This window comes from Schistocerca piceifrons, chromosome 8, assembly GCF_021461385.2.
Source record: "Schistocerca piceifrons isolate TAMUIC-IGC-003096 chromosome 8, iqSchPice1.1, whole genome shotgun sequence".
Lineage (NCBI taxonomy): Eukaryota > Metazoa > Arthropoda > Insecta > Orthoptera > Acrididae > Schistocerca > Schistocerca piceifrons.
Window position 1 is genome coordinate 168,225,458 of NC_060145.1, and position 9,588 is coordinate 168,235,045.

At 45.3% G+C, this 9,588-nt stretch overlaps 1 pseudogene; it reads left to right on the forward strand.

The window, feature by feature from the left end:
* Positions 1–1,849: 1,849 nt before the first annotated feature.
* On the forward strand, positions 1,850–1,967 carry LOC124712917 (annotated as a pseudogene).
* Positions 1,968–9,588: the final 7,621 nt, after the last annotated feature.

Genomic DNA, 9,588 nt, shown 5'->3' on the forward strand with positions numbered 1-9,588 from the left:
GCTGTGTTTGACTCAATGCCCAGGCGTATCGGGCCGTTATTACGGCCAGAGGTGGTTGTTATGGGTACTGATATCTCAGGATCTATGCATCCAAATTTCGTGAAAATCTAATCACATTTGGTTCTAGTATAATATATTTGTCCAATGAATACCCGTTTATCATCTGCATTTCGAATTTGTGTATCATGTTTAATGGCCAGTAGTGTCATATATCTAATGTAACCACATTAGTTCCCCATGCATGAAGGAATGAAGGTTTATTGCACCAAGCATGCTATATTATGCCTCTACTCAGCACGTGTGTTACCATATGATCAAATCAGAAAGACAAATGTAGATACCATGAGGAAGAATCATTATTTAGTTTCGCAAATAATATGTGAAAAGGAATAGGAAGAAAAATATAACTATTTGTGGAATTTTGCTGTTCTTCTTTGAACGAAGTTATGGCTTCAGCGTATTCCTGAGAACAAAATTTAGGAACTCTGTTTCACGTGGTCTACGTAAGCCGCTGTGGTACACAAGTAGCAGCACGAACAGCAAGATCTGCTCGGAATGAAGAGAGAGTGAAAATTGCAGAAAACACTGCCTCCTCTGGCGGGTCCGTCTGCAGCAGAATTCGCGGGCGCTTTTCATTTTTAAATTTTTTTTTTCCTCGCACCCTCGTCACGTCATCGCGGCACGGTCTGGAGAGCGTGCGATTTTCTCCAGCAGGCTGCACCCGGCGCGGCTCTGGAGCACTCTGCGCTGGAGATTAAAATGGAGATTTCGCAGAGTCAAGTGGCGCGCCGCGGCGCACTCGCCTCCTCGCGATCCTGTTTTGAATTTCGAATGTCAACTCTCTCTCCGGCGTCGGCGTCGGCGTCGGCGTCGGCTCTCCGGGTCTTAAGAGTTTCCCGCTCTCTGCTGCCTGCGCTGGAGGTGAGTCGGCGTGAGGGGGAAGGGGGAGGGGGGAGAGGGGAGGTTCGCGGCGTCGCGGCGGACCTCGCCTACCATCGCCACTGTCGCTGCTGAGCGTTTCTATCCTGTTATAGCACCTGCAGACCTGCACACACCGGCGAAGAAAATGACTCGCCAGATAGCAATAGTTACGTTTGCTTATATGAATGCGTGGTGTCTTGTTTGGAGCATACCAGAAGGAACAGACACCACGCATTCGTATAATAGATTCGCCTCGATGGCCAATGGATCCACCACATTCTGTGGGGATGCACAAGTTCAAAATGGGTCAAATGGCTCTGAGCACTATGAGACTTAACATCTGAGGTCATCAGTCTCCTAGAACATAGAACTACTTAAACCTAACTAACCTAAGGACATCACACACATCCATGCCCGAGGCAGGATTCGAACCTACGACCGTAGCGGTCGTGCAGTTCCAGACCTTAGCGCCTAGAACCGCTCGGCCACTCCGGCCGGCGATGCGCAATTACACCCGATCTTCTGGGAAAGTCTCTAAGTAGCGTGCATGAAGGAAATGGACAGCGACTGTGGATATATGGCACTAGATGAGAGTGTGGGTCGGCCAAGAGGCGTGCCGACGCGGTCCACGCCGTTGCGATAAACACCGTGTACAGGTGGCGTAGTGCTTAAGGGCCTCTGGAAAGGTTCAAAATCACGGCATGTTCACGTTTTTCCTTTTTTGTGTTTTAAAAATCTACACAATTTATTCTTTCAGTTGGTATATAATTTATTAAGTTCAGAAGACTACACTATTTCTGAAGTAATTTTGCATTATGTTCTGCATGGGTGTGACCCACTGTCGCGCTGTTAAACTGCTGTCAAATGTTCTACTCATGAATCTCTATGCTCATCATGCACATTTTAGTGGTGTTAGAGAAAATATGATGGCAACGGCCTCGCCGCATTGGCTACTCCGGTTCCCGTGAGATCACCGAAGTTAAGCGCTGTCGGGCGTGGTCGGCACTTCGATGGGTGACCATCCAGGCTACCACGCGCTGTTGCCATTTTTCGGAGTGCACTCAGCCTCGTGATGCCAATTGAGGAGCTACTCTACCGAATAGTAGCGGCTTCGGTCAAGAATACCATCACAACGACCAGGAGAAAGGTGTGGCCGGCCGGAGTGGCCGTGCGGTTCTAGCCGCTACAATCTGGAGCCGAGCGACTGCTACGGCTGCAGGTTCGAATCCTGCCTCGGCCATGGATGTGTGTGATGTCCTTAGGTTAGTTAGGTTTAATTAGTTCTAAGTCCTAGGCGACTGATGACCACAGATGTTAAGTCACATAGTGGTCAGAGCCATTTGAACCATTTGACAACGGTGTGCTGACCCCACGCCCCTCCTATCCGCATCCTGTACTGAGGATGACACGACGGTCGGATGGTCCCGGTAGGCCACTCGTGGTCTGATGACGGAGTGCTTTTTAGAGAAAATAAGTGTCATAAAAGAAGTGTCGTGTCTAACCTGTGATAGTTCGATGTATATCGCTCGCTCGATTATCGCGTTTCACGTTCATTTACTCTTTTGTAATCCTGAAAATTTTCATAGTGAACTATGTTCATTGAAGTCTGTTTTACTGAATGATATTGCGAGTTAACATCCCAAAGATGTTCGGGCCCAAATGCGGTTCCTCTTCGTCGAAATGTCTTGGCTCAATCTCTTGTAGGGGTTGAACCGCACGTGTCGCATTACACGCCGTAAATTAAACACTTTTGACCCTTTGGTTAAATTGTCCAGCTGATGGCAAGTTTTCGAAATACAAAGCTAACATAACATATAATTACGGTAATAATAATTTCGAGAACTAAATTGACGACCTATAAATGATGTAGTCCGCACAGTTGCGATTTGGTTAGAATAATGTTTATTCAGAAAGCAAACTAATAGCGAAATTGATAGTATTTAGAGTTACTATTAAACGCCTATTCCTACATTTCTCCGGAATCCAAACTAATCTTCCATTAGGTCAGCTTCTGCCAGTTTTCGGATTCTTCTGTAAATAATTCTTTTTAGTAATTACTAAACTGGTAGTTCGGAAATATTCACACCTGTCATCATGTGCTTTCTTTGGAATTGGAATTCTTAGTTTTTTTGTGTGTAGTCTGAGGGTATTTGACTGTCTCATACATCTTGCACACCAGGTGGAATAGTCTTGTTATGACTGGTTGTCCCAGGGATATGAGTAGTTTTTAGGGAATGTTATCTACTCCAGTGGCCTTGTTTCGGCTCAGGTTATTCAGCTCTCTATTAAATTCTTCTCAGAGTATATGATATCTCTCAACTGGTCTTATTCTACATCACCGGCCAGAGTGGCCGAGCGGTTCTAGGCGCTACAGTCTGGAACTGCACGACCTCTACGGTCGCAGGTTCGAATCCTGCCTCGAGCATGGATGTGTGTGATGTCCTTAGGTTGGTTAGGTTTAAGTAGTTCTCAGTTCTAGGGGACTAATGACCTCAGCAGTTAAGTCCCTTAGTACTCAGAGGCATTTGAACCATTTTCTTCTACATCCTTTTCCCTTTCTACGCGTCAGCCACAACTTACGCATGTCCAAGTTAAAAAAAAATTTTTTAATGTACTTATCACTTGTATCATCACACTGCATACTTTCTCACAATTGGTGTTGGGCATGTCCTCCATGTGCTGCAACACATGCCTCTACTGGTTTCATGTAGCAGCTACATTTCACATGGTCGCTACACTTATTCTGGATATTTTCATCTTAATATGCTTCAGTTGGTCTGTTGTCTGAGGGTTGTTCTTCTAAACGATATACTTCCGTGTCCACAAAGAAGATAAAGTGAGATAAACGGGAGATAAATCTGGGGGGCCTAGGGGGCCACAGGTCAAGTGAAATGATATGGCCCCAAAGAACTCTCACAGCATTATCGTGGTTCTTATTTGCCTGTGCGCTGTTGCACAATCTTCCTGAAGCCAACAGTGTTCATCATCAGCCTCTAACAATGTCATAAATTGGATGATTATGTCCTGGTTCAGCTGTTATTGTTTTCGAGAGAAAATTGGGCCTATAAGTCTTTTGTACGAAATTGCACACAGATCCACTTAGATGAAACCATGTTTGATCAGAGTAGAAAACATAAGCCAACACCTGAACACCAATGGGAACAAAACGTAAAAATCATTGAGAGTAATTTAATCTTTTTCTTCTATCATATTCTCGAACCTCAAGCACAACATAGAAGAGATACGGACGGAGTTTCAGCTTCTCTGTGGCTTTGCAAGCACCACCGTATGACTTACGGTAACAGTTTGCTGACATAAGTCTAACATAGACTTTCTTGGTGAACGTAGCAACGCTGCGCTCATACACTCCTGGAAATGGAAAAAAGAACACATTGACATCGGTGTGTCAGACCCACCATACTTGCTCCGGACACTGCGAGAGGGCTGTACAAGCAATGATCACACGCACGGCACAGCGGACACACCAGGAACCGCGGTGTTGGCCGTCGAATGGCGCTAGCTGCGCAGCATTTGTGCACCGCCGCCGTCAGTGTCAGCCAGTTTGCCGTGGCATACGGAGCTCCATCGCAGTCTTTAACACTGGTAGCATGCCGCGACAGCGTGGACGTGAACCGTATGTGCAGTTGACGGACTTTGAGCGAGGGCGTATAGTGGGCATGCGGGAGGCCGGGTGGACGTACCGCCGAATTGCTCAACAGGTGGGGCGTGAGGTCTCCACAGTACATCGATGTTGTCGCCAGTGGTCGGCGGAAGGTGCACGTGCCCGTCGACCTGGGACCGGACCGCAGCGACGCACGGATGCACGCCAAGACCGTAGGATCCTATGCAGTGCCGTAGGGGACCGCACCGCCACTTCCCAGCAAATTAGGGACACTGTTGCTCCTGGGGTATCGGCGAGGACCATTCGCAACCGTCTCCATGAAGCTGGGCTACGGTCCCGCACACCGTTAGGCCGTCTTCCGCTCACGCCCCAACATCGTGCAGCCCGCCTCCAGTGGTGTCGCGACAGGCGTGAATGGAGGAACGAATGGAGACGTGTCGTCTTCAGCGATGAGCGTCGCTTCTGCCTTGGTGCCAATGATGGTCGTATGCGTGTTTGGCGCCGTGCAGGTGAGCGCCACAATCAGGACTGCATACGACCGAGGCACACAGGGCCAACACCCGGCATCATGGTGTGGGGAGCGATCTCCTACACTGGCCGTACACCACTGGTGATCGTCGAGGGGACACTGAATAGTGCACGGTACATCCAAACCGTCATCGAACCCATCGTTCTACCATTCCTAGACCGGCAAGGGAACTTGCTGTTCCAACAGGACAATGCACGTCCGCATGTATCTCGTGCCACCCAACGTGCTCTAGAAGGTGTAAGTCAACTACCCTAGCCAGCAAGGTCTCCGGATCTGTCCCCCATTGAGCATGTTTGGGACTGGATGAAGCGTCGTCTCACGCGGTCTGCACGTCCAGCACGAACGCTGGTCCAACTGAGGCGCCAGGTGGAAATGGCATGGCAAGCCGTTCCACAGGACTACATCCAGCATCTCTACGATCGTCTCCATGGGAGAATAGCAGCCTGCATTGCTGCGAAAGGTGGATATACACTGTACTAGTGCCGACATTGTGCATGCTCTGTTGCCTGTGTCTATGTGCCTGTGGTTCTGTCAGTGTGATCATGTAATGTATCTGACCCCAGGAATGTGTCAATAAAGTTTCCCCTTCCTGGGACAATGAATTCACGGTGTCCTTATTTCAATTTCCAGGAGTGTATTTCCCATGAGCTACCACTTAACACCGAATGTCTGCCCGAACATTCACGTTCAATCACATTACCAGTTTTTCTGAAACGATCGACTATGCATGAAATCCTTGGTTTGTTAGGCACATTTGTTCCAGGAAAAGTTACACTAAAGCCTTTCTGGCATTTTAAGAAAGACTGCGATTTGAAGTAACTTTCAGGAATGAGCAAATATTCATCTTGGGGAAAAACTTACGTTTTTTCGCCCATACCCAGCTCAACACTGACATCAGAAGGGTGGGAGACTTCTTTAATATAATGTGCTGTGCGTCTCCGCCTCTCAGTTGCCAACAGAAACATTCCCGCCGGTGTAAAATTAAGCTTCCCACTACTTTTTCAATTTTTTAAATTTTTTAAAATTTTTTTTCTTTTTTTCTTTTTTTTAGCTTTTGGCTCTCCCTTTATAATATTGCCTTCAAGCTCAGTTCTCTTAAATAGCACTCTTTGCACCTTGCGGGTCCCCTTATTTGCTTAGTACTGGTTTTCAATCAGTCATTTCCCGCGTCCGGGTTCCCGGGTTCGATTCCCGGCGGTGTCAGGGATTTTCTCTGCCTCATGATGACTGGGTGTTGAGTGCTGTCCTTAGGTTAGTTAGGTTTAAGTAGTTCTAAGTTCTAGGGGACTGATGAGCATAGATGTTAAGTCCCATAGTGCTCAGAGCCAGAGCCATCAGTCATTACAAATAATTCTATTATATGTCACATCACCACTGTACTTAACTACATTTGTCGTAAATAAAACTGTAAAATCGGGAACGACAACAAATAATGAAGTTGTACTGATTGTGTGCGTACTGTGTAACAGAAAGAATATTTCATTAAAGATGTGATTTTCGGGCAATCAGAGCAAGTTTAGTATGGACAACAGATACCAGCGGCAATAACAATAGCTGTAACAATTCTGTGCATCGCGTTGAACTGAGTCTGCGTCACAGATTCGGGTACTGTCGTGCTGTATCAACTCTGTGCTAGAGTTCATCGACAGTTGTGAATGGCGACCTTTTCACTTGGTATGAAATCTGGAGAATGTGGTGGCCAACCCAGTTCTGGGTCAAGCTAAGTTACTTTGCTATGCGATTCCGGCACAGCCGAGCGAACATAGTTTAAGTCCTCTCGGACGTTACTGTTGCAGTGCCACCTCGGCCCTGCATGGCGTTCAGTATGACCCTCCTAAACCCAATAGTTCCTGTGGACTGGTGGTCTATTCGTAAAGCTCAATCCTGGAATCCAGTAGATAGGATCCCGGCCGGACTTCGGATATTTGCAGTCAGTCTTTAATCTCACTTTCCTTCGCCTCTCAACGATTTCAACTATTTGAAGAGTCGCCGGAAAAGACACGTTCTTCGGATTCCAAGTTAACCTGTAGGCCCGCTTTCCCTTGTTGGATAACTGGGGTAGTTAAGGGACACTCAAGTTGCCAAACTGGCTCCCAGTCGAAAGACATGCACCTGGCTATCGAAACATACATACATACATACACACACACACACACACACACACACACACACACACACACACACACACACACACACACACGTGAACCACAACTCCGCCAATAAACAAGAAAAAAATATGTAATAAACATGGGCTCTGGGGCCGGCCCGAGTGGCCGAGTGGTTCTCGGCGCGACAATCTGGAACTGTGCGACCACTACCGTCGCAGGTTCGAATCCTGCCTCCGGTATGGATGTGTGTGATGTCCTTAGGTTAGTTAGGTTTAAGTACCTCTAAGTTCTAGGGGACTGATGACCTCAGAAGTTAAGTCCTTATAGTGCTCAGAACCATTTCAACCATGGGCTCTGAAATGCATACCTCAAGACCATTTGTTCATATTCCATAATGTGAAAGGAATTTCTTCTACTGTGCGCTGTTTGCTTGCCATATAATGAGTGACGGTAGTATGGAGTGCTATGAGCACATTTTCAGTAAATGAGATGTGTTTTACACTAACGAAGATGAGCAAGTGCTCATAGCTCTTAAGGTACGCAGTTTAGAGCTCATGTTTACTGGACATTTTTTCTTGTTTTGATCCGAATGACCACCTCTCAAAATACGGTAAGCTTGTAGTAGAAAATTTTTGTTTCGTAGCACTAAAGATGAAGAAGTGCTCCTAACTTTTTTAAGGTATAGCTTTTTAGTCCATGTTTACTAGACTTTTATCTTGTTTTCGTCAATACTACTACCTCTGAAAGTTTGTTGGTGGACTTTTGGTGTAACGTATTTGCCATATGGGACAAGACTTTCGAATAACCATGTGCATACAGTGTGTCCCATGAAGAATGTCCAATATTCAGGGATAAGACATGACGAATCATTAGAAGTTAAATAGTCTAGTGAACATGGGCTCTAAAAGCACTTCTTCATCTTCAATACTATGAAAGAAATCTCTTCTATTGCCACGTCTTTGCTTTCCCTGTTTTTGGAGAAGGTAGTATGGACCAAAAACAGAAACGAAATTGTCTATTAAACGTGGATTCTGAAATGCAAACCTGTAAGAGCTATGAGCTATGAGCTTCAGCACAATAGATGTGTTTCATTGTAGCGAAGATGAACGAGTGCTCAAAGCTCTTAAGGTCGATGTATGCACATTGTAACCCATCTTTACTGGACATTTTTTTCTTTCTTTATTTTATCTATGTTGGATCATCCACGTACATTCAAAAACCGCAAAGCGAAGATTATGAAAATAGTACAAGCTCTAATTGTGGTGTCACCGCCAGACACCACACTTGCTAGGTGGTAGCCTTTAAATCGGCCGCGGTCCGGTAGTATACGTCGGACCCGCGTGTCGCCACTGTCAGGGATTGCAGACCGAGCGCCGCCACACGGCAGGTCTAGAGAGACTTCCTAGCACTCGCCCCAGTTGTACAGCCGACTTTGCTAGCGATGGTTCACTGACAAATTACGCTCTCATTTGCCGAGACGATATTTAGCATAGCCTTCAGCTACGTCATTTGCTACGACATAGCAAGGCGCCATTATCATTTGCTATTTATCTTGTGATACATGTACCGTCAAGAGCGATGTTCACCAATTATGGATTAAAGTTAAGTATTCCAACAGATACGTACTATTTTTGCTAGTCTCATATCCCTGACCTGTTCCTCACGCAAGCCTGCGTGAGCTTAAACGCGTGCCTGTCAGCTTCCTCATAGTGGCTTGGCTGTCTTGCCAAGCCACAACACTAATGTTTGACAATACCTGTCTAGCTTTTAACGTAATCCCTAACTAGATTCAGGTTAACATTTAGACCCACAGTAAATCTGCATAAATTGCGAAATCTGAGTGTGAAATAATGTGGTTATAAATTGAAATCATATCTCTTCACAATGAAAAAGACATACTAAACATAATACACAAACTGCGTCTTGAATTCAGTAATTAGAAGCATCATACAGATTTCATGCACATCTTTGATAAAATTAATAGACAACTAAGCAAAGAGCAGATAATTATCTCCATGAGGCAATAAAAGAAAATTCAGTCATAGTCATTTACTTCAAAATTACCATATTATGCTACTGACACCCTCAACACTTCGGAATTTGAATTTTGTGATAGAGCAGTAAACTCCACCAGTAGTTTACTTGATGGAGCTGAACTTGGTTTACTAAATAAAAATCTCAGACGTTACATTGTATCAAAACGTAATGACAAAAATTTCAGAGAATTAACTGTCAGCATAAACATTTCATGTGACATAGCCAAACTAAGCCAAGTGAACAAAATACATTCGATTGAAAGCCAAATAAATTATGCAATAAATCTACAAAAACACTTACCAGCATAATTTAAAAATCTTACAGCTGACAAATCTCTTCTGTTTAAGGCAGATAAAAGTAAAACAGCACTA